Genomic DNA, 24,720 nt, shown 5'->3' on the forward strand with positions numbered 1-24,720 from the left:
GAATAGTCTTTCAGTTCTGATGGGAGCTCTGAGAGTCACATCACCGCACTGGAAGTCTACTGAGCCCATCCTGGCTAACTTTAATGCAAATAATAATAATAGTGCTAGTAATAATAATAATAATACTTGTTTAAAAAATCCGGAACCGATGCTGAAAAAGATAAACCTGACACACAGATATAAACTAAGACTGCCTCTAAGCAAATTAAAAAAAAAAAGTCACCCTATGTCTAATGAAGTTAAAGGAATGATTTCTAGGAAGAAAGAACAACTTACATTTAACCGCCTTGAAGGTAAGCTGCTGATCCAGAAATCTTTTGAGCTGACTTACTTGAGTTTTCACTCAAGTGCAAAAGGATTTAAGTTGGCTCTTTAATCCATTTTGCTTAGAGTGTAGTACGGCAGTGCTTTTTTATTTTGCAGTGTCTTCTTTCATTTTCAGCAGTCCCTACTTAATCGTTGTGTCTGCTGCCCCGTCCTGATCACTCAGCAGACCCCACTGCCATCCAGGGTCATCTGGCTACAGGTTCCAGCGTGCCCAGTGCCTGATGATTTGGCCCCCACTCTATGCATGGCCTTGCTCTCTCTTAGGCTATGAGCAGAGGATTTTTCACAATAATCGTAAAACATCAAAACTCATCCCCACCAATCCTTACAAAGAGCCCAGGGAGCCCAAGCTGTTTCAAATGAGATGCTTCTGCCAAAAGAGCATGGGGAGAGTGACCCTGGCTACCAGAGGGAGGCTGGTGCATTTCATTTCATTATAAACTCAAACCAGGGTCTAGAGGAGGTTAAAATACCTTTACTTAGCTCTCAATCATTGTCTTGCCTGGCACACGGTGCTCTAGAGTTGTGAGGGAGGAAGACAGAGCAGAGGCGCTCTGGATGTGACACCGGGAGGCTGCCTTCGGTCCCTTTCAGCCCCTGATGTTATGGTTCTCCGTGGACCAGGTCTTAACTCATCTTATTGCCGTTGCCTAGAAAAGTGTTGGGTTCACAGGGCATGCTCAGAAGTGTGTGCTTTTGTTTTTTGGGTTCCCCCCGGATGTAACTTGTGGAAAGAAAGAATAAAATAGGTATGGAACAAAGTTAAGGAATTATAAAAGTTTGCCATCTCATGCTGCACGTGTCTCTACCCCCCACCACCCGAAGCACAATACCCTGCTTCTGACATTGTACCTTGCAATCCATTGAAGAGTTCTTAAATCTCCCAACATCATATATCTACCCTAAGGAGATACTCTATTTGGACATGTTTCAACATATCCTCTCCCTCGGGCCAAACTTTGTGTCCAGGAGAATAGAGTCCTGTGAGTAGTCAGACCTAAATATTGCTTTTTCACCATTCTCTTTTCTTATTATACTACTAGACATATGTTAAACCTTTTATTCTAGTCTTTGTTTCTTACTCCCTCCTTCAGATTGTATATTCCTTTCTATTTGTGCTGTATTTTGTGAAATTTCCTCAAATGTATTTGGAGTTAACTAATTTTGTCTTGAGCTGGTTCTTCTATAACCTATTCAGTGAATTTAAAATTTTTAGTGAATAACTTCTTGGTTATAAAATCATTTATTAAGATGTAGATGTGTCCCTAAAATTTTTTAATATGCTAAAAAAACACATAACATGAAATCTACCCTCTTAGCAAATTTTTAAGTGTACAGCACAGTACTTGTAGTTTTACGTGCAATGTTATACAGTAGATCTCTAGAACTTTTTCATCTTTTATCAACTTTTTCATAGACTGAAACCGTATACCCATTGAACAATAACTCCTCATTTCTTCCCCTGCCCCCAACCACTGGCAACCACCATTCTACTTTCTGCTTCCATGAGTTTGACTACTTTAGATACCTCATATGATTGGAATCATGCAGTATTTGCCCTTCTTGTTTACTTGCTTATTGCACTTAGCATTATGTCCTCAAAGTTCATCCATGTTGTAGCACATGATGATAGGACTTCTTTCTTTTTAAAGGCCGAATAGCACTCCACTGCATGTATATACCATATTTTCTTTATTCTTTCATGTGTCCATGGACACTTAGGTTGTTTCCACCTCTTGGCTATTGTGAATAATGCTGCTGTGAACATGGGAGTACAGATGCTTCTTTGAGATCCTGATTTCATTTTTTTTTTTTTGGATGAATATCCTGAACTGTGATTGCTTGACCATATGATAGTTCTGTTTGTAATTTTTTGAGGAACTTCCACTCTGTTTTCCATAGTGGCTGCACCAATTTACATTCCCTCCAACAGTGCACAAGTTTCCAGTTTCTCCACATCCTCACCAATGCTTGTTACTTTTTGTTGTTTTGTTTTGTTTTGTTTTTTGAGAATGGCCATCCAAACAGGTGTGAGGTGATATTGCATTGTTCTTTTGATTTGCATTTCCATGATGATTAATGATGAGAATCTTTTCATGTACCTATTGGGTACATGTATGTCTTCTCTGGAGAAATGTCTATTCAAGTCCTTTGCCCATTAAACAAAAAAAAAATTTTTTTTTTGCTCTTGAGTTGTAGGAGTTCTTATATATTTTGGATATTAACTCCTTATCAGATATATAGTTTACAAATATTTTCTCTCATTCTGTGGATTGTTTTTTTACTCTGTTGATAGTTTCCTTTGCTGCACAAAAGCTTTTTAGTTATGTAGTCCCACTTGTCTGTTTTTCCTTTTATTATCATGTCCAAGAAACCATTGCTGACCCCAATGTTATGAAGCTTTCCCTGTGTTTTATTCTAGGAGTTTTATAGTTTCATCTCTTGCATTTAAATATTTCATGTATTTTGAATTTATTTTTGTGTATGGTGTAGAATACGGATCCAATATCATTCTTTTGTCTGTGGATATCCAGTTTTCCAGGCATATTTTTTGAAGAGGCTATCCTTTCCCCATTTGCATAGTCTTGGCACCCTTATCAAAGATCATTTGACCATATATGTGTGGGTCTACTTCTAAGCTGTTTTGTTCCATATGTCTGTGTTTATGCCTGAACCATACTGATTTAATTACTGCAGCTTTGTAATATGTTTTTTTAAAATTTCTTTATTTTTAATTTTTTTATACAGCAGGTTCTTATTAGTTATCCATTTTATACGTATTAGTGTATGTATGTCAATCCCAATCTCCCAATTCATCACACCACCACCCCCCTCCCCTGGCCACTTACCCCCCTTGGTGTCCATACGTTTGTTCTCTACATCTGGGTCTCTATTTCTGCCCTGCAAACTGGTTCATCTGTACCATTTTTCTAGGTTCCACATATATACGTTAATATACGATATTTGTTTTGCTCTTTCTGACTTACTTCACTCTGTATGACAGTCCCTAGATCCATCCACGTCTCAACAAATGACCCAATTTCGTTCTCTTTTATGGCTGAGTGATATACCATTGTATATATGTACCACATCTTCTTTATCCATTCAACTGTTGATGGGCCTTTAGGTTGCTTCCATGTCCTGGGTATTGTAAATAGTGCTGCAGTGAACATTGGGGTGCATGTGTCTTTTTGAATTATGGTTTTCTCTGGGTATATGCCCAGTAGTGAGATTGCTGGGTCATATGGTAATTCTATTTTTAGTTTTTTAAGGAACCTCCCTACTGTTCTCCAGAGTGGCTGTATCAAATTACATTCCAACCAACAGTGCAAGAGGGTTAACTTTTCTCCACACCCTTTCCAGCATTTGTTCTTTGTAGATTTTCTGATGATGCCCATTCTAACTGGTGTGAGGTGATACCTCACTGTAGTTTTGATTTGCATTTCTCTAATAATTAGTGATGTTGGGCAGCTTTTCATGTGCTTCTTGGCCATCTGTATGTCTTCTTTGGAGAAATGTCTATTTAGGTCTTCTGCCCATTTTTGTTTTTTAATAAATTTATTTATTTTATTTATTTATTTTTGGCTTCGTTGGGTCTTCGTTGTGGCATGCGGGCTTTTCGTTGTGGTGGCATCTCTTGTTATGGAGCACAGGCTCTAGGTGTGTGGGCTTCAGAAATTGTGGCTCGCGGGCTCTAGAGCGTAGGCTCAGTAGTTGTGGTGCACGGGCTTAGCTGCTCTGCGGCATGTGGGATCTTCCTGGACCAGGGCTCGAACCTCTGTCCCCTGCATTGGCAGGCAGATTCTTAAGCACTGCACCACCAGGGAAGTCCCTTCTGTCCATTTTTGGATTGGGTTGTTTGTTTTTTTGATATTGAAATGAATGAGCTGTTTATATATTTTGGAGATTAATACTTTGTCTGCTGATTTGTTTGCAAATATTTTCTCCCATTCTGAGGGTTGTCTTTTTGTCTTGATTGTAGTTTCCTTTGCTTTGCAAAAGCTTTTAAGTTTCATTAGGTCCCATTTGTTTATTTTTGTTTTTATTTCCATGACACTAGGAGGTGGATCAAAAAAGATCTTGCTGTGATTTATGTCAAAGAGTGTTCTTCCTATGTTTCCCTCTAAGAGTTTTATAGTATCCAGTGTTACATTTAGGTCTCTAATCTATTTTGAGTTTATTTTTGTGTATGGTGTTAAGGAGTGTTCTAATTTCATTCTTTTATGTGTAACTGTCCAGTTTTCCCAGCACCACTTATTGAAGAGACTGTCTTTTCTCCATTGTATATCCTTGCCTCCTTTGTCATACATTAGTTGACCGTAGGTGTGTGGGTTTATCTCTGGGCTTTCTATCCTGTTCCATTGATCTATATTTCTGTTTTTGTGCCAGTACCATACTGTCTTGATTACTGTAGCTTTGTAGTATAGTCTGAAGTCTGGGAGCCTGATTCCTCCAGCTCCATTTTTTTCCCTCAAGACTGCTTTAGTTATTTGGGGTCTTTGTGTGTTTCCATACAAATTGTGAAATTTTTTGTTCTAGTTCTGTGAAAAATGCCATTGGTTATTTGATAGGGATTGCATTGAATCTGTAGATTGTTTTGGGTTGTATAGTCATTTTCACAATATTGATTCTTCCAATCCAAGCACATGGTATATCTCTCCATCTGTTAGTATCATCTTTAATTTCTTTCATCAGTGTCTTATAGTTTTCTGCATACAGGTTTTTTGTCTCCCTAGGTAGGTTTATTCCTATGTATTTTATTCTTTTTGTTGCAGTGATAATGGGAGTGTTTCCTTAATTTCTCTTTCAGATTTTTCATCATTAGTGTATAGGATGAAAGAGGTTTCTGTGCATTAATTTTGTATCCTGCAACTTTACCGAATTCATTGGTTAGCTCTAGTAGTTTTCTGGTGGCATCTTTAGGATTCTCTATGTATAGTATCATGTCATCTGCAAACAGTGACAGTTTTACTTCTTCTCTTCCAATTTGTATTCCTTTTTATTTCTTTTTCTTCTCTGATTGCCATGGCTAGGACTTCCAAAACTATGTTGAATAATAGTGGCGAGAGTGAACATCCTTGTCTTTTTCCTGATCTTAGAGGAAATGATTTCAGTTTTTCACCATTGAAAATGATGTTTGCTGTGGGCTTGTTGTATATGACCTTTATTATGTTGAGGTACCATCCCTCTATGCCCACTTTCTGGAGAATTTTTATCATAAATAGGCTTTGAATTTTGTCAAAAGCTTTTTCTGCATCTATTAAGATGATCATTTGGTTTTTACTCTTCAACTTCTTAATATGGTGTATCACATTGATTGATTTGCGTATATTGAAGAATCCTTGTATCCCTTGATAAATCCCACTGGAACATGGTGTATGATCCTTTTAATGTGTTGTTGGATTCTGTTTGCTAATATTTTGTTGAAGATTTTTGCATGTATATTCAACAGTTATATTGGTCTGTAATTTTCTTTTTTGGTAGTATCTTGGTCTGGTTTGGGTATCAGGATGATGGTGCCCTCATAGAATGAGTTTGGAAGTGTTCCTTCCTCTGCATTTTTTTGGAAGAGTTTGACAAGGATGAGTGTTAACTTTTCTCTAAATGTTTGATAGAATTCACCTGTGAAGCCATCTGGTCCAGGACTTTTGTTTGTTGGAAGATTTTTAGTCACAATTTCAATTTCATTACTTGTGATTGGTCTGTTCATGTTTTCTATTTCTTCCTGGTTCAGTCTTGAAAGGTTATACCTTTCTAAGAACTTGTGCATTTCTTCCAGGTTGTCCATTTTATTGGCATAGAGTTTCTTGTAGTAGTCTCTTAGGATGCTTTGTATTTCTGTGGTGTCTGTTGTAACTTTTCCTTTTTCATTTCTAATTCTAATGATTTGAGTCCTCTCCCTCTTTTTCTTGATGAGTCTGGCTAATGGTTTATCAATTTTGTTTATCTTCTCAAAGAACCAGCTTTTAGATTTATTGATCTTTGCTATTGTTTTCTTTGTTTGTATTTCATTTTTTTGTGCTCTGATCTTTATGATTTCTTTCCTTCTACTAACTTTGGGTTTTCTTTGTTCTTCTTTCTCTAGTTCCTTTAGGTGTAAGGTTAGATTGTTTATTTGAAATTTTTCTTGTTTCTTGAGGTAGGCTTGTATTGCTATAAACTTCCCTCTTAGAACTGCTTTTGCTGCATCCCATAGGTTTTGGATCATCGTTTTTTTATTGTCATTTATCTCTAGGTATTTTTTGATTTCCTCTTTGATTTTGTCAGTGTTCTCTTGGTTATTTAGTAATGTATTGTTTAGCCTCCATGTGTTTGTATTTTTTTACAGATTTTTTTCCTGTAATTGATATCTAGTCTCATAGCATTGTGGTCAGAAAAGATATTTGATACAATTTCAGTTTTCTTAAATTTCCCAAGGCTTGATTTGTGACCTAAGATATGATCTATCCTGGAAAATTTTCCATGAGCACTTGAGAAGAAAGTGTAGTCTGCTGTTTTTGGATGGAATGTCCTATAAATATCAATTAAATCTGTCTGGTCTATTGTGTCATTTAAAGCTTGTGTTTCCTTGTAAATTGTCTGTTTGGATGATTTGTCCATTAGTGTGAGGTGTTAAAATCCCCCACTATTGTGTTACTGTGAATTTCTTCTTTTATAGCTGTTAGCAGTTGCCTTGAGTACTGAGGTGCTCCTATGTTGGGTGCATATATATTCATAATTGTATCTTTTTCTTGGATTGATCCCTTGATCATTATGTAGTGTCCTTCCTTGTCTCTTTAACATTCTTTATTTTAAAGTCTTTTTTTATCTCATATGAGTGTTGCTACTCCAGCTTTCTTTTGATTTCCATTTGCATGGAATATCTTTTTCCGTCTCCCCACTTCACTTTCAGTCTGTATGTGTCGCTAGGTCTCAAGTGGGTCTGTTGTAGATAGCATATATATGAGTCTTGTTTTTGTATCCATTCAGGGAGCCTGTGTGTTTTGGTTGGAGCATTTAATCCACTCACATTTAAGGTAATTATCGATATGTATGTTCCTATTACCATTTTCTTAATTGTCTTGGGTTTGCTTTTGTAGGTCCTTTTCTTTTGTGTTTCCCACTTAGAGAAGTTCCTTTAGCATTTGTTGTAGAGCTCGTTTGGTAGTGCTCAATTCTCTTAGCTTTTGCTTGTCTGTAAAGCTTTTGATTTCTCCATCGAATCTGAAGGAGTTCCTTGCTGGGTAATCTTTGTTGTAGGTTCTTCCCTTTCATCACTTTAAATATATAATGCCACTCCCTTCTGGCTTGTAGAGTTTCTGCTGAGAAATCAGCTGTTAACCTTATGGGAGTTCCCTTGTATGTTATTTGTCATTTTTCCCTTGTTGCTTTCAATAATTTTTCTTTGTCGTTAATTTTTGTCAATTTGATTTACTATGTGTCTCGGCATGTTTCTCCTTGGGTTTATCCTACCTGTGACTCCCTGCACTTCCTGGAGTTGGGTGCCTATTTCCTTTCCCATGTTAGGGAAGTTTTCAACTATAATCTCTTCAAATATTTTTGCAGGTCCTTTCTCTCTCTGTTCTCCTTCTGGCACCCCTATAATGTGAATGTTGTCACGTTTAATGTTGTCCCAGAGGTCTCTTAGGCTGTCTTCATTTCTTTTCATTCTTTTTTCTTTACTCTGTTCTGTGGTGGTGAATTCCACCATTCCATCTTCCAGGTCAATTATCCATTCTTCTGCCTCACTTATTCTGCTGTTGATTCCTTCAAGTGTATTTTTCATTTCAGTTATTGTATTGTTCATTTCTGTTTGTTTGTTCTTTAATTCTTCTAGGTGTTTGTTCTTTAATTCTTCTGTGTCTTTGTTAAACATTTCTTGCATCTTCTCGATCTTTGCCTCCATTCTTTTCCTGAGGTCCTGGATCATCTTCACTATCATTATTCTGAATTCTTTTTCTGAAAGCTTGCTCATCTCCACTTCATGTAGTTGTTTTTCTGGGGTTTTATCTTGTTCCTTCACCTGGTACATAGCCCTCTACCTTTTCATCTTGTCTATCTTTCTGTGAATGTTGAGATTAGTCTCTGATTTAATGAAGATCAGTCTGGCTGGTTGCGGTGAGGAAGATGAGAGAAGAGTAAGAGTTGAAGCAGGATGTCACAGAGGAAATGCAGAAGGTGGTGGGCTGTGGGTGACTGGACCTGTTAGTGTTGCAGGGTCACCTGCAAAGGCAGGGGGTGCTGCTGTGGCTCACTGTGGGGTCAGGGACACTGGCAGTGGAGGCTCTGGCAACTGCTCATTGTCGTGGGCCCTCTAGGGTGCCGCCATCTTCTCGCCAAGGCCTGGAATAACATGGAACGCTTCACAAATTTGTGTGTCATCATTGCACAGGGGTCATGCTAATCTTCTCTGTATCATTCCAGTTTTAGTGTATGTGCTGCCATAGCGAGCACTGTAATATATTTTGAAGTCAGGAAATGTGAGACCTGCAGCTTTGTGCTTCTTTCTTAAGATTGTTACAGAATAAGTATTTTTTTTAATGTTTAAAGCAGTATGTGTTTGGTTTTTGTTTTCAACTTGTCTCTTCTTTTTCCTAGTGCCAGGTCTTTGATTTTAGTTTCCATTCTTATTTTATAATCTATTTCAGATTTTATCAACTAGTCTACAATGTGTGGTATTAAATCTATTAATGGTTGTGTCCGCTCTTCTCCTTCAAATGGTTTTATTTCTTGTGTGGTTTGTAATTTTTTATTGTGAACACTTGTTAATCTGGGGTTGTTTTCCCCATGTAAGTCAAGCACTCCCTTGTGGCTCAATTTTGCATTCACTTTTGCTTGGGCTTCAGGGGTTCAGCAGTAGTAGAGAAATTTTTATAATATCCTCTTGGCTTGAGTTTATTACACTCCCTAGGCATTGATGCTATTTCTCTTATGGGGTTTCAATTTCATGAAAGATTTTATTTGTTTTCCATTTAAATTCCCAGCAATTTGTAAGCTTCCTTTTCTCTTCCCTGAGCTGATGGGTAGAGCTCTTCTATTCCTCTTTATCCAGACAGGGAAATTCTTTCAGGAACTTTGCTCTGTGCAGGATTTTTTTCCTACCTCACACTGCCCCTGGGCCATGTCTCCTTTTCCTACCTTCAAGGTAGAACACACCCCTCCTACGCCCCCACTCCCATCCCCACCTGACTCTGTTCCCAGCCCTAGCATCCAGGGCTGATATCCATACCCATGCCACCTTGGGCTTCTCTCTCAACAGTTATTAGAATTACCACTCAGTGTTTGAGTTCTTTTTTCATCTTGGTTTCTTAAGGCTTTTCTCTTCCTTGCTCTCCTCTTCTTTCCTTCCTTCTTCTGAGTTGATTATGTATTCTCTATTATTGCTCTGTGCTTTTACACAGCATTTCTGTGTATTTTCAGTTGGATCAATAGTATCTGTGTGTGGAAGTGATGGTAATGGAAGGAAGCAACTGAATTCAGCTCATGTTGTCTGAGGATCTTGAGTGATCTTATAAAAATAAAATATATCTTGTCATCCCCAGGTTAAAGCCTGCTGATGACTTGCTATTGCACTTGGATAGATAAAGTCCAAGTCCTTATTTTGGCTTAAAGTGACCCATATGAGTTGACTCCTATCTCCCTTTGCAACCAGAGGTTATGGTACCTCCCCCCTCATTCAAAGCAGCCTTCTTTATTTCCTTAGAGTTGTTGCTTCTGCCTGGAATGGACGTCTCCATCCAGATGTCCAGACGACAGAATTTTCACCTTCCTAAAGAGGCTTTCCCTGGGACTTCCCTGGTGGTCCAGTGGTTAAGAATCTGCCCTCCAGTGAAAAGGACGTGGGTTCAATCCCTGGTTGGGGAACTAAGATCCCACATACCACGGGGCAACTAAGCCTGTGTGCCGCAACTACTGAGCCTGTGAGCCACAACTAGAGAGCCCGCGCACCACAACTACAGAGCCCACACACTCTGCAGCCCATGCAGCACAACTACAGAGCCCATGCACTCTGGAGCCCGCACGCTACAACTAGAGAGAAGCCTGTGCACCACAACAAAGAGCCAACGCACTGCGATGAAGATCCCATGTGCCACAACTAAGACCCAATGCAGCCAAAAATAAATAAATATTTTTTAAAAAGGCTTTCCCTGACTACCCTACCAAAAGTACGACTCCACTCCTTCCTCTAATATCACGCCGATTCATAGTCTTCATGACACTTATCACTATGTTAATTAATATTAATTTAAGTTTTTACTTGTTCATTATTCATTTTGGAGGCCAGTTGGACAGTGGTTGCTAATGGAGAAGCAAAGAAATAATCAAGGATGAATCCTAGATCTGTGGCTTGAGCAAGTGAGCAGATGCCTGTGAGAGAAATAGGTATGGAATGGAAATTAAGAGTTGTTTTTAAAAGGCTCATGTTTGAGATTTCTGTTCTTCATCCTAATGGATACATCAAGTGGGAAGTTGACTTTCGCTGGAAGTCAAGCGAAAATCAGGATGGAGATAAAAGCTTGGGCATCATCAGCATACAGATAATATTTAAAATCACATGACAGTAGTACCCAGGGAAAGAGTGAAGAGTCATTAGAAAAGAGAAGGTAATACATGTTTTAAAGCAGTCACCAATGTGGCATAGTTAGAGCTGCAAGGTAAGTCCATTGAACAAATATGTACACAACAAGGGAGGGCCTTTTGATGAAGAAATGAAGCAGCATGTTCCAAACTTTATTTAATTAGCTTACCTCGTGTCAGTGGGAAGTTTGGTGCATGGAAACTCCAGTGATGGTCACTGTAGATTTCCAAAGGAGGAGAAATAAACTTTCTTTCATGACCTTTTTTTTTTTTTTTTTGCGGTACACGGGCCTCTCACTGCCATGGCCCCTCCCGTTGCGGAGCACAGGCTCCGGATGCACAGGCTCAGCGGCCATGACTCACGGGCCCAGCTGCTCCGCGGCTTGTGGGATCCTCCCGGACTGGGGCACGAACCCTGCATCGGCAGGCGGACTCTCAACCACTGCGCCACCAGGGACGCCCGAGAAATAAACTTTCTTGACTCTGTCTCCAACAGAACTTGACCAAATGTAACAAGGATTTCATGAATATTGATTCGTTCCTTCTTTTCCATAGGAATCGATGTGGGGTATTCTGACAGAGATGACACATGGTTTTTATCCAACACAAACAGTTATGTTAGAAATCTCTGGGAAGCTTTATCTTGGCAGTATCCCTGAAGGCTAGAGAATGGACCAGAAGAGTATTTTCTTCTCTCCTTATTTTGGGGAGACTAAATTATACAGTTAAGCAAGTTATTTGGACTTCAGAGGAACAGAGTAGTACTAAATTTCTTCAGACAATTTAGTTCAGGGTGGGAATTATGCTCTGTTGTTTTGAGATATGTGATAAGGTTGAAAAATTGTCGACTGTGGTCCTGGTAATAGAATGAACAGGCTCTCTTCCTGCTCTGAATTCCTTGAGCTACAGATCAAATCTTGCTTTTAAATCTAACTTACTTACTGCTCTCATTGTCTTCTAGACTTATTTAGCCTATAAAAGGTTTGCCTGGAGATATGGATTGTTTATGCATATGGTGTGGCTGCAACTTGCAGTATATCCATGCCTTTGCTTTTCAGTCAAAACAAAATTAAAGAATCATAATCACCCGTGTTCAGGAAGTAATGAGGAATATTTTAAAGTTCATGTTTTCATAGATCTTTTGTCAAGAATAGGACTGAAGTTCCAAATGAGATGCATTTTCTATAATGCATGTGGTGGCCCATCCTGAAATAGCTATTGTTTTTGTCATTCTGATCTGTTGGGCAGACAGTTGAATATTAAACAATAAAAAATAACTTTTTGTACATGACATTTAATTTTTGGATAACCAGCAACCAAAATTCCTAGGCATTGGGGTTAGTATATTCATCTCCACAGGTGTCCAGAAATGAAATGAAATGTCACTTAAAGCAGTAGACACACTTCATTGCTATTACACTCCAAATTTCCTCCAGTAAAATATTTTATTAAAATTAAATGAAAAACCAAAAGCTGCACAATGGTTGTTCCAGCAGCTTTAATGGGTTTTAGGATGGAGCACACCCCCTATGATTCTACAGCGGATATTTTATTATGCACAAGACAGTTATTCTGAGAATATTATACTATTCTTTCCTCATCTTTTTTGGCTGTGTGTTGAATCAACTAAATTGCCACTTATAAATTTCTGCTTAAAATCTCCGAGAAAATAGCTTTTGTTTCTATTTATAGGTGCGGTATATACTTCCTGAAAATGTTTCCCTCTCTCCGAATCATTCTCTCCTTTATCATCATCTGGTTGTTCATTTAGCAAATATTTATGTCCTGTGTTACTGTGTTCATTCTTAGGGATAATCAAAGTTCCTAGGCCCTTATGGAGCTTATAATTTAGCCAAGTAGTCACATGACAACAAAACAACAGTGACAGAAACAGCTTGTTATACTTATTAAATATTTACTATTTGCCAGATAGTATTCTAGGTGAGGTCATGTATTACATCACATAATCATTACTCTAAGATGTGGGAAAGTCCTATGAGATAGGTTCCATTTTTATCCTCATTTTATGGAAAAGGAAACACAGCGGCAGGGAAGTTTTAAGTAACTTACCCAAGGTCACATGGCTAGAAGTGGCACTAATGATACAAGGTAATGAGATATAGGATGTTAAGGGTATTGTGAAGATCTGATATAGAGGCTCCTGACCTGGTGTCTTAGTCTGCTCAGGCTGCCATAACAAAATACCATAGGTTCGGTGTGGGTGTGAAACAACAGAGATTTATTTTCTCACAGTTCTGGAAGCTGGAAAGTCCAAGATCAAGCTTTGGCAGGGTTCAGTTTCTGATAAGGGCTTTCTTCTCTGGCTTGTAGATGGCTACCTTCTTCTTGTGTCCTCACGTAGGAGAAAGAGAGCAAGCTTTCCAATACTCTTCTTTTAAGGGCACTAATCCCATCCTGAGGACCCCCTCCTCATAACCTCAACTAAACCTAATTACCTCCCAAAGGCTCCAGCTCCAGATACTATCACATTGGAGGTTAGGGCTTCAACACATGAATTTTGGGGGGACATAATTCAGCCATAGCGAACGGTTTTAGAAGTTTTCCAGGTCAAGGATTACAGACCCCTCTCCAGATGAGAAATAATGTTTAACAGCTATGAATAAGACTATTTAAAAAATATCTATCTTTGCTAGATCCCAAAAGAATTATAATGGGTTACTATGTGGATTAGCTTTTTAAGGCCTTTAAGCCTTGGATTTTTTCATCTATAATTTGGGAGGAGAGTTGTATATTTACATACGTACAGCATTTTTATATGTTAATGGTATATATTTCCATATATGAATATATATGTGAATGGTAAAGTGTGCATGTATGTGTGTGGGGCAGTCAGTGATCTTTTTGGTATTTTCATATGTGAAGCACTTTTTAAAAAATAAATTTATTTATTCATTTATTTACTTTTGGCTGTGTTGGGTCTTTGTTGCTACACGCAGGCTTTCTCTAGTTGTGGTGAGTGGGGGCTATGCTTTGTTGCAGTGCGCGGGCTTCTCATTGCGGTGCTTTCTCTTGTTGCAGAGCATGGGCTCTAGGCATGTGGGCTTCAGTAGTTGTGGCACGTGGGCTCAGTAGTTGTGGCTTGCGGGCTCTAGAGTGCAGGCTCAGTAGTTGTGGTGCAAGGGCTTAGTTGCTCCACTGCATGTGGGATCTTCCTGGACCAGGGCTCGAACCCATGTCCCCTGCATTGGCAAGTGGATTCCTAACCGCTGCGCAACCAGGGAAGTCCTCATGTGTGCAGCACTTTTTTTTTTTTTTTTTTTTTTGCGGTACGTGGGCCTCTCACTGTTGTGGCCTCTCCCACTGCGGAGCACAGGCTCTGGATGCGCAGGCCCAGCAGCCATGGCTCACGGGCCCAGCCGCTCCGCGGCATGTGGGATCCTCCCAGACCGGGGCACGAACCCGTGTCCCCTGCATCGGCAGGCAGACTCTCAACCACTGCGCCACCAGCGAAGCCCCTGCAGCACTTTTTAAAGTGCTTTTTAAAGCACTTGGTAAAGTAAATGTGTTTTATCTCACCTGATCATCACAAGTGAGGTGTTATTTTTATTGTCATTTTTACATGTGTAGAAATCGAAGCTAAGATATCAAGTGTCTTTCCTTTTCAAGGTCTTGCATGCAGTTGGTACGTGGCCAAGCCAAGGTAAGGTACAAGCCACAGACTTCTGATTCTGGGTCAGCACTTTTCGTCTGCCCCATGGCTGCCTGGTGCTGGAGTACATTTTGCCTGACACCTGGACTCTGAAAAAGATATTTATTCTCTCGTATGCTCAGCTGACATTTCATTTTGCTTCCTTGCCATCCATGACTACACCACAGTGTTCAGTGTTTCAGTACATTTTTGAAGTACTGATTTTCAGCTGGCCCCCATCTCAAAGACCCTACCACACACCCATTTCTATTTGCCTCACTTGAACTCACCATATATTGTTACTAAGAGTTCCTGGTTTACTCTCGCTCAGTTTACATGCAGACTTGCAGAGTTTTACCGCAGCTCCAGTACTAGGAAAACAGCCGAGTTTCAGAAATGGAGCAGGTTTTGCTGATTTTTAAGGTTAAAATAATCCTCTTTATATATGTAGAAATATATGCATTTGAATTGTTTCATAAAATCTATACATTGGGTCATATCATAATACCTTTTTTTAAGTGAAATATTTTTTCTTTATTTGCCCTTACCTACTTTCCTGACCCATGTCAGCCTCCACCCCCAGTTAGTCCATGTGTTTAATCTAGCATGTGCCCTTCCAAATAATTCTCAGTGCTCAGCTTGTAAAGTCACATGTAAAGTCACATGTTTATATATGTGTGTGTTTTACAAAAACAGGTCATTATTCTACAAAAATGGGTTCATATTATTATTCTTACATGCACTTTACATCATCTTGCTTTTTTCTTTCAACATGAGATCGTGGAAAATGCTCCAGGTCAACTGTCAGAACTCTAGTTATTCTTTCATTATTTTTAAATTCAAACTGGAAAATTTAAGACATATACAAAGATAGAGAAAATAATATGTTGAATCCCCATTGCCCATCAGCTGGCTTCAACAACTATTGGCATTTTGTTAATCTTATTTCATCTATTCTGCCTGACTTAATTTTTTTTTTCATTTTCTTTTTGCTGGAATATTTTTTTAAGCAAACCTAGACTTTGTTATTTTTATGCAGTAAACACTTCTGTATTTTTCACTAACAGAGATCTTTAAAAAAACATAACCATATACCATTATCAGTTAAAATTTATAATGGTTCTTTAAAATCATCTATTATCCAGTTCATGTTCAAATCCCCCCAATTGCCTCAAAAATGTCTTTTTTCTATAGTCGGTTTGTTTGAGGATTCAAATGCCAAACATTGCATTTTCCTGATAAGTCTTATGAATCGCTTTTAAATTTATGACAATTTTCCCTTCCCCTCCCCCTTTAATGCCCCAGTTATTGAAGAAACCAGGTTATTTTCTTTGTAGAACTTCCCACCTTCTAGATTTGGCTTATTGTATTCCTTATGGTGTCAATAACACATTCTTCTACCACGTTTTTCCTTTACATACTTACTTGAATATAGAGGATTGACTAGATTCAGGTTCAGTTCTTTTTTTTATTAATTAATTTATTTTTATTTTTGGCTCTTTTGGGTCTTTGTTGCTGCGCGCGGGCTTTCTCTAGTTGCGGTGAGCAGGGGCTACTCTTTGTTGCGGTGCGGGGGCTTCTCATTGTGGTTGCTTCTCTTGTTACAGAGCACGGGCTCTAGGCGTTCAGGCTCCAGCAGTTGTGGCACATGGGCTCAGTAGTTGTGGCTTGCAGGCTCTAGAGCGCAGACTCAGTAGTTGTGGCGCACGGGCTTAGTTGCTCTGCAGCATGTGGGGTCTTCCTGGACCAGGGCTCGAACCCATGTTTCCTGCATTGGCAGGCATATTCTTAACCACTGCACCACCAGGGAAGTCCAAGTTCAGTTCTTTTAGCAAGAACACTTAATGCTGGTGCTGTTTGTGCACTTCCTCTTGAATCAGCATTGGGAAGAATAGAACATTGGCTGGCCCACTTTAAGTGACATTGAAATTCATCAGTGGGTTCAAGTGTGGTCAGCTTCCTCTCCCATATAAACTTCCTCATTAACCTTTCCTAATGATTTTACCATTCAGAATTGAACATTAGTTACATCCATTATTTCACTCAGAGTTGAAAAATGATTTTCTAAATCTATTAATATTTTTCTGCATTTATTCTCTGGAATTCTTCTATGAAGACCTCTCCCTTGTCAATCATTGGTAATCCCAAAAAGCAGTTGTATAGGAAAGGCAGAATAAAGGCTTGATCCTTTCCTTTTATTTGTCAATTTTATGAAAAATGAGTTGGTGCTTTAACAACCCCCCGTGATAGTCAGTTACATTTTTGCACTTGCAGATTTTCATATCTCTATGTTTTATTTGAAGCTATTATTTTATTTGATGTCCAAATGGTTCCATCCTTGGCCAATGGAAAGCCCACAGATTTTCTCCTTTTGTCTTCTTTTAATAAAACCCCAGTAATTCATGATGTTTTCCATGCTTTCTGGCACAATAAAGTATACTAGACTTAGTACATTTTCTACACCGGATCTAGATTGAGTCATTTCTCCAGGGAGGAATGTTCCCTTTTAGTGGAAAATGATATTTAGAGACCACAATCTTGGTTCTAGAAGTAAATTTATTATCTTTTTAATGGGTCTGTGATACTCCATGACATACCGTGATATATTAACCATTCTCCATTGCTGGTATTCACCTTTCCCCCAGTTTTGTTAGATTCTGCCATTCAATTGCAAAGCCGCATAGAAGATACAAGAAAACTGTTTAAGAAACTTGCTATGGTCCTTGTATCATTAACAGAAATTGAAAAATTGAAAACCAATGCTAGGAGAGTTGAAATTCTTAATAGAAATCTGGTAACCAAAGAGTTCTTGGGCATTATGTGAGGACTAAAGGAAAATAACACTTCTTCAAGTAGATAAAGAATTTCTCTACTTCCTGGAGCTGATCTTTAACAAGATGAGAAGCTGATACTCTTTTCTCCTTTCCTCTTTTGGAGAAGAATTTTCCTTCCTTCCCTCAGGGATCTTAGTGGAAACATATTTTCTTTTTGCTTTTTCTAACTGTGCTTCTGGAAAAGGGATGCACACTAGCTCTCCAAGTCACGAAGCAGTTTGGACCCCTCATCAGCCCCATACAACTTTGGATGGAGGTGCAGCTGTGTGCCATATTGGCAGTACATTTTATTCTTGCAGAGGACATTATGGCTTTTTTGATTCTATGTTTTATTTCTTTGCCAATTATCAGACAGTGTGCAGTGGAGGAAACAAAATTTATTGAGAGCTTTAGGCTCTGTGACTAGCAATAACCATTCCTGGCTGGTTACAGAGTTCCCCAGATGTACCATGGTATATAACCCTGACTTTCTAGTTCATTGTAAAATCACAACACTATACTAACTCTGCCAACTGGCCTTCTTTTCAGTATCTACATAAAAAAGAAAGGTATTGGTAACACTCTTCTGATAATAAAGCTTTTGATAATACTGATTGACTACACAAAAAACTTTATGGTAGTATAATACACATTACAGAAAATTACACATAAAGTACAGCTTGATAAATTTCTTCAAACTGAACACCCTTATATAATCAGCATTTGGATCAATAAATAGTTCATTATAAGCACCCCCAAAGCCTTGTTACGTTCCTTTCCGTTATCTCCCCTTCTACTTCCAAGGACAGCTATCATCCTGATCCCTAAAAGCATAGATTACTTTTTCCTGGCTTTGTACTTATATAAATGGAATAGTATAGTATATACCCCTTTGCATCTGGCTTATTTCTCTAAACATTTGTAAGATTCAACCATATGAATATGTGTAATTGTAGATCGTTCATTTTAACTGTCATATGGGATTCTGTTGTGTGTCTCTACTACAATTCATGTATCCATCTTCTGTTTATGAGCTTTTGGGTAGTTTCCAACTTGGGGCTATTAAAATAATGTTGCTGTCAGCATTCTAGTACATGCCTTTGCTGAACATACATGTGCATTTCTGTTGGATCTACACCTAGAAGGGAAAGTTATGGTCACAGTGTATGCAGTATGTTCTGCTTTATTAGATAATGCCAAATAGTTTTCCAAAGTGGTTGAACCAAATCAAACACCCATCAGCAGTGTGTGAGACCTCACTGAGACTTGGTATTTTCCATCTTTTTCATTTTATATGTTTTTTTCCTTTTTAAAATTTTATTTTTTATTGAATGGAAGACTTTAAATTCTACAGTGCTTTACAATTTTCAAAGTTTTCTCACACATGATTTCATATGATCCCATAATAACCCCTTTTTTACCCCTACTCCTATATTGCCCCTCCCCACTGTAACCACTGGTTTATTCTCTGTATCTGTGAGTCTGCTTCTTTTTTGTTTTGTTCACTAGTTTTTTGTATTTTTTAGATTCCACCCATAAGTGGTATCACACAGTATTTGTCTCTCCCTCTCTGACTTATTTCACTTAGCATAGTGCCCTCCATGTCTATTCATGTTGCTGCAAATGGCAAAATTTCATTCTTTTTTATGGCTGAATAATATTCCATTATATATATATATATATATATATATATATATATATATATTTGCCACGCTTTCTTTATCCATTGATCTGTTGATGGACACTCAGGTTGCTTCCATACCATGGCAATTGCAAATAATGCTGCTATGAACACTGGGGCGCATGTATGTTTTCAAATTAGTGTTTTTATTTTTTTCAGGTATATACCCAGGAGTGGAATTGTTGGGTCATATGGTAGCTCTACTTTTAGTTTTCCGAGAAACCTTTATATATATATATACTTCTGAGTGGAAAGAAGATTCCTAGAATAGAGAAGACTTTCTAATACCAACCTCCAGCTTCTGTCTGAAGTGTAGCAATAGTTACGGGGTAGTTTAGGCTGGGTCTCTGACAACACCATAATTTATCTCATTGATGATGAAGGATGGGCCAGATGGATACAAACAGCTTTTGAATACCATCAAGGAGAAGAAGCCTATGAATTTACTGACTTTAGAGAGCAGTCAACTGTTGCCTTCTGATGTTTATTATTATATAAATTTTATGACAAGAATAAAGACAGTAAAACAAAATTCACAATTCCATAACTGTAACACAATAATAATACTTGAGTTCACTCATCCACAGACATACCTGAATTATATATGATTGTAATCATAATCTAGACATAATTTCATATGATGCTTTTTTGAACTGAACATTGTATCTAAAGACTCTCTCATGTTGTTTCAATATTTCTTTATTATAAATTTAGATTGCTTCCAAAGTTTTACTATTCTAGAGAGTTCTGTAGAAAATATCTTCATCAGCTTACCTTTCCTTTTTAAAAAAAATTCTTTAGGCTAAATTCTTAAGAGTGGGATTACTGAATAGAAAATTATCTTTTTTTTGGCTCTGGATTTATCATACATCTTCTTTCCAAATGGCTTTCCATAATTTATGCAAGTGGAATCCAGTCTTCTTGGAAACCAAAAAAGCTTAGTTTTACTTATAGCAACACACACTTTGTTAGGTTCATGAACAAATAAAATGTACAACATATTGTAAAAGTAAATTCTTTGCATATGGAAGATATAAAAGTTCTTCCTTTATTTGTAATATCCAAATCTGGGAACAATCCAAATTTCCACTAATAGATCAATAGGCATCTAAATTGTTCTACATCCATACAATGGAATACTGTTTAGCAATTAAAAGGAAGGAATCATTGATACATGTGGCAACATGGATGAATTAAAAAATAATTATGCTCAATGAAAGAAGCCAGACAAAAAAGAGTACATACTGTATGATTCCATTGTACTATCTTTAAAAAATGGAAACTAATCATAGTGATAGAAAGCAGATAAGTGATTGCCTGGGGACACTGAGGCGGGGGTGGAGAGGGGCAAGAAGGACAGATTACAAAGGAGCACATGGAAAATTTGGAGGTTGATGGATATGTTTACATTAAGTCCCCTACATATGAACGAGTTTGTTCCAAGAGCGTGTTCATAAGTCCAATTTGTTCATAAGTCCAACAAAGTTAGCCTAGGTACCCAACTAACACAATGGGCTATATACTGCTGCTTTTATGCTTGCTTCTGGACATCCTGGGCTTGAAATAAAGATACTTCACTACTGTACTCTATACAGTACTGTACAGTAAAATACACAAAAGCACAACCACTTGTAGAGGATGCACACATGTGACAGTGTACTCCAGATATGTCAACTAACTTTTATGTGATTGGACATGCTAACCCACGTTCGCATCTTTGAAAGTTCGCAACTTGAAGGTTTGTATGTAGGGGACTTACTGTACGTGATTGTGATGATAGTTTCATGAGCATACAGTTGGTCCTTCATATCTGCAGGTTCTGTATCAGCAGATTCAACCAACAGAGGATCAAAAATGTTGGGAAAAAGAAGAAAATTCCAGAAACTACCAAACACCCAAACTTGAATTTGCGATGCTTTAACACCTATTTACATAGCATTTACATTGTATTTACAATTATTTATATAGCATTTACATTGTATTAGGTATTATAAGTAATCTAGAGATGATTTAAAGTATACGAGAGGGGAGACCTCAAGATGGTGGATGAGTAAGACATGGAGATCACCTTCCTCCCCACACATACATCAGAAATACCTCTACACGTGGAACAACTACAGAACACCTACTGAATGCTGGCAGAAGACCTCAGACTTCCCAAAAGGCAAGACATTCCCCATGTACCTGGGTAAGGAAAAAGAGAAAAGGAAAAACAGAGACAAAAGAATAGGGACGGGACCTGCACCTCTGGGAGGGAGCTGTGAAGCAGGAAAAGTTTCCACACACTCAGAAGCCCCTTCGCTGGTGGAGACGGGTGGTGGGTGGGGGGAAACTTCGGAGCCATGGAGGAGAGCGCAGCAACAGGGGTGCAGAGGGCAAAGCGGAGAGATTCCCGCACAGAGGATCAGTGCTGACCAGTACTAACCAGCCTGAGAGACTTGTCTGCTCACCCACCGGAGTGGGTGGGGGCTGGGAGCTGAGGCTCAGGCTTCAGAGGTCAGATCCCTTGGAGAGAACTGGGGTTGGATGCGTGAACACAGACTGAAGGGGGCTAGTGCACCACAGCTACCCGGGAGGGAGTCAGGGGAAGAGTCTGGAACTGCCAAAGAGGCAAGAGACCATTGTTTTGGGGTCCGTGAGGAGAGGGATTCAGAGCACTGCCTAAGGCAGCTCCAGAGAAAGGCATGAGCTGCGGCTATCAGCGTGGACCCCAGAGACGGGCATGAAACACTAAAGCTGCTGCTGTAGCCACCAAGAAGCCTGTGTGCAAGCACAGGTCACTATCCACACCTCCCCTCCTGGGACCCTGTGCAGCCCGCCACTGCCAGGGTCCCATATTCCAGGGACAACTTCCCCGGGATAACACACGGTGAGCCTCAGGCTGTTGCAACGTCATGGTGGCCTCTGCCTCCGCAGGCTCGCCCTGCATTCCATACCCCTACCTTCTCCCCGGCCTTAGTGAGCCAGAGCCCCCTAATCAGCTGCTACTTTAACCCTGTCCTGTCTGAATGGGGAACAGATGCCCTCAGGCGACCTACACACAGAGGCAGGGCCAAATCCAAAGCTGAACCCCAGGAGCTGTCTGAACAAAGAGAAAGGGAAATTTCTCCCATCAGCCTCAGGACCAGCGGATTAAATGTCCACAATCAACTTGATGTACCCTGCACCTCTGGAATACCTGAATAGAAAATGAATCACCCCAAAATTGAGGTGGTGGACTATGGAGCAACTGTAGACTTGGGGTTCGGTTTCTGCATCTCATTTGTTTCTGGTTTTACGTTTATCTTAGTTTAGTATTTAGAGATTATTATTATTGGTAGATTTATTTATTGATTTGGTTGCTGTCTTTTTCTTTAAAATATATATATATATGTTTTTCCTTTTTCTCTTTTTGTGAGTGTGTGTGTGTATGCTTCTTTGTGTGATTTTGCCTGTACAGCTTTGCTTTTACATTTGTCCTAGGGTTCTGTCTGTCCATTTTTGTTTGTTTGTTTGTTTTTAGTGTAGTTTTTAGAGCTTGTTATAATTGGTAGATTTGTTTTCTGGCTTCATTGCTCTCTTTCTTTTTTTAATTACTTTAATTTTTTTTTATTTTTAATAATTAAAAAAATTTTAATAACTTTCCTTCCTTCCTTCCTTCCTCCCTCCCTCCCTTCCTTCCTTTCTTTTCTTTCTTTCTCCCAATTCTTCTGAGCTGTGTGGCTGACAGGGTCTTTGTGCTCTGGTCGGGTGTCAGGCCTGTGCCTCTGAGGTGGGAGAGCTGAATTCAGGACATTGGTCCACCAGAGACCTCCTGGCCCTATGTAATACCAAATGGTGAAAGCTCTCCCAGAGATCTCCAACTCAACGCTAAGGCCCAGGTCCACTCAACAACCAGCAAGCTACAGTGCTGGACACACTATGCCAAACAACTAGCAAGACAGGAACACAACCCCACCCATTAGCAGAGAGGCCGCCTAAAATCATAAGGTCACAGACACCCCAAACCACACCACTGGACGTGGTCCTGCCCACCAGAAAGACAAGATCGAGCCTCATCCACTAGAATACAGGCACCAGTCCCCTCCACCAGGAAGCCTACACAATCCACTGAACCAACCATAACCACTGGGGGCAGACACCAAAAACAAAGGAAACTATGAACCTGCAGCCTGTGAAAAGGAGACCCCAAACACAGTAAGTTAAGCAAAATGAGAAGACAGAGAAACAGCAGATGAAGGAGCAAGGTAAAAACCCACCAGACCAAACAAATGAAGAGGAAATAGGAAGTCTACCTGAAAAATAATTCAGAGTAATGATAGTAAAGATATCCAAAATCTTAGAAATAGAATGGAGAAAATATAAGAAACTTTTAACAATGACCTAGAAGAACTAAAGAGCAAACAAGCAATGAGGAACAACACAATAAATGAAATTAAAAATTCTCTAGAAAGAATCAATAGAATAACTGAGACAGAAGAACGGATAAGTGACCGGGAAGATAAAATAGTGGAAATAACTAACACAGAGCAGAATAAAGAATGAAAAGAATTGAGGACAGTCGCAGAGATCTATGGGACAACATTAAACGCACCAACTTTCGAATTATAGGGGTCCCAGAAGAAGAAGAGAAAAAGAAAGGGACTGAGAAAATACTTGAAGAGAGTATAGTTGAAAACATCCCTAATATGGGAAAGGAAGTAGTCAATCAAGTCCAGGAAGCACAGAGAGTCCCATACAGAATAAATCCAAGGAGAAACACACCAAGACACATACTAAAAAAACTATCAAAAATTAAATACAAAGAATATTAAAAGCAGCAAGGGAAAACCAACAAATAATATACAAGGGAATCCCTAGAAGGTTAACAGCTGATCTTTCAACAGAAACTCTGCAATCCAGAAGGGACTGGCAAGACATATTTAAAGTGATGAAGGGGTAAAATCTACAACCAAGATTACTCTACCCAGCAAGGATCTCATTCAGATTTGACAGAAATTAAAACCTTTACAGACAAGCAAAAGCTAAGAGAATTCAGCACCACCAAACCAGCTTTACAACAAATGCTAAAGGAACTTCTCTAGGCAGGAAACACAAGAGAAGGAAAAGACCTACAATAACCCAAAACAATTAAGAAAATGGTAATAGGAACATACATATCGATAATGACCTTAAATGTAAATGCATTAAATGCTTCAACCAAAGGACATAGACTGGCTGAATGGATACAAAAACAAGACCCATATATATGCTGTCTACAAGAGACCCACTTCAGACCTAGGGACACATAAGATTGAAAGTGAGGGGATAGGAAAAGATATTCCATGCAAATGGAAATCAAAAGAAAGCTGGAGGGCCTCCCTGGTGGCGCAGTGGTTGAGAGTCCGCCTGCCGATGCAGGGGATACGGGTTCGTGCCCCGGTCTGGGAGGATCCCATATGCCGCGGAGCGGCTGGGCCCGTGAGCCATAGCTGCTGAGCCTGTGCGTCCGGAGCCTGTGCTCCGCAACGGGAGAGGCCACAACAGTGAGAGGCCCGCGTACAGCAAAAAAAAAAAAAAAAAAAAAAAAAAAAGCTGGAGTAGCATTTCTCATATCAGACAAAATAGACTGGAAAATAAAGACTATTACAAGAGCCAAAGAAGGACACTACATAATGATCAAGGGATCAATCCAAGAAGAAGATATAACAATTGTAAATATTTAGGCAGCCAAC

At 39.1% G+C, this 24,720-nt stretch overlaps 1 protein-coding gene across 1 annotated transcript in view; it reads left to right on the forward strand.

Moving 5' to 3' along the window:
* Positions 1 to 24,720, forward strand: part of LOC309792628 (uncharacterized protein) — a gene marked incomplete at its 5' end in the record, with an annotated part of 112,236 nt that overhangs the window by 14,402 nt on the left and 73,114 nt on the right. The gene's annotated exons all lie outside the window — the stretch shown is intronic.

Source organism: Mesoplodon mirus (assembly GCF_964341445.2).
Source record: "Mesoplodon mirus genome assembly, chromosome: 17".
NCBI classification, from domain to species: domain Eukaryota; kingdom Metazoa; phylum Chordata; class Mammalia; order Artiodactyla; family Ziphiidae; genus Mesoplodon; species Mesoplodon mirus.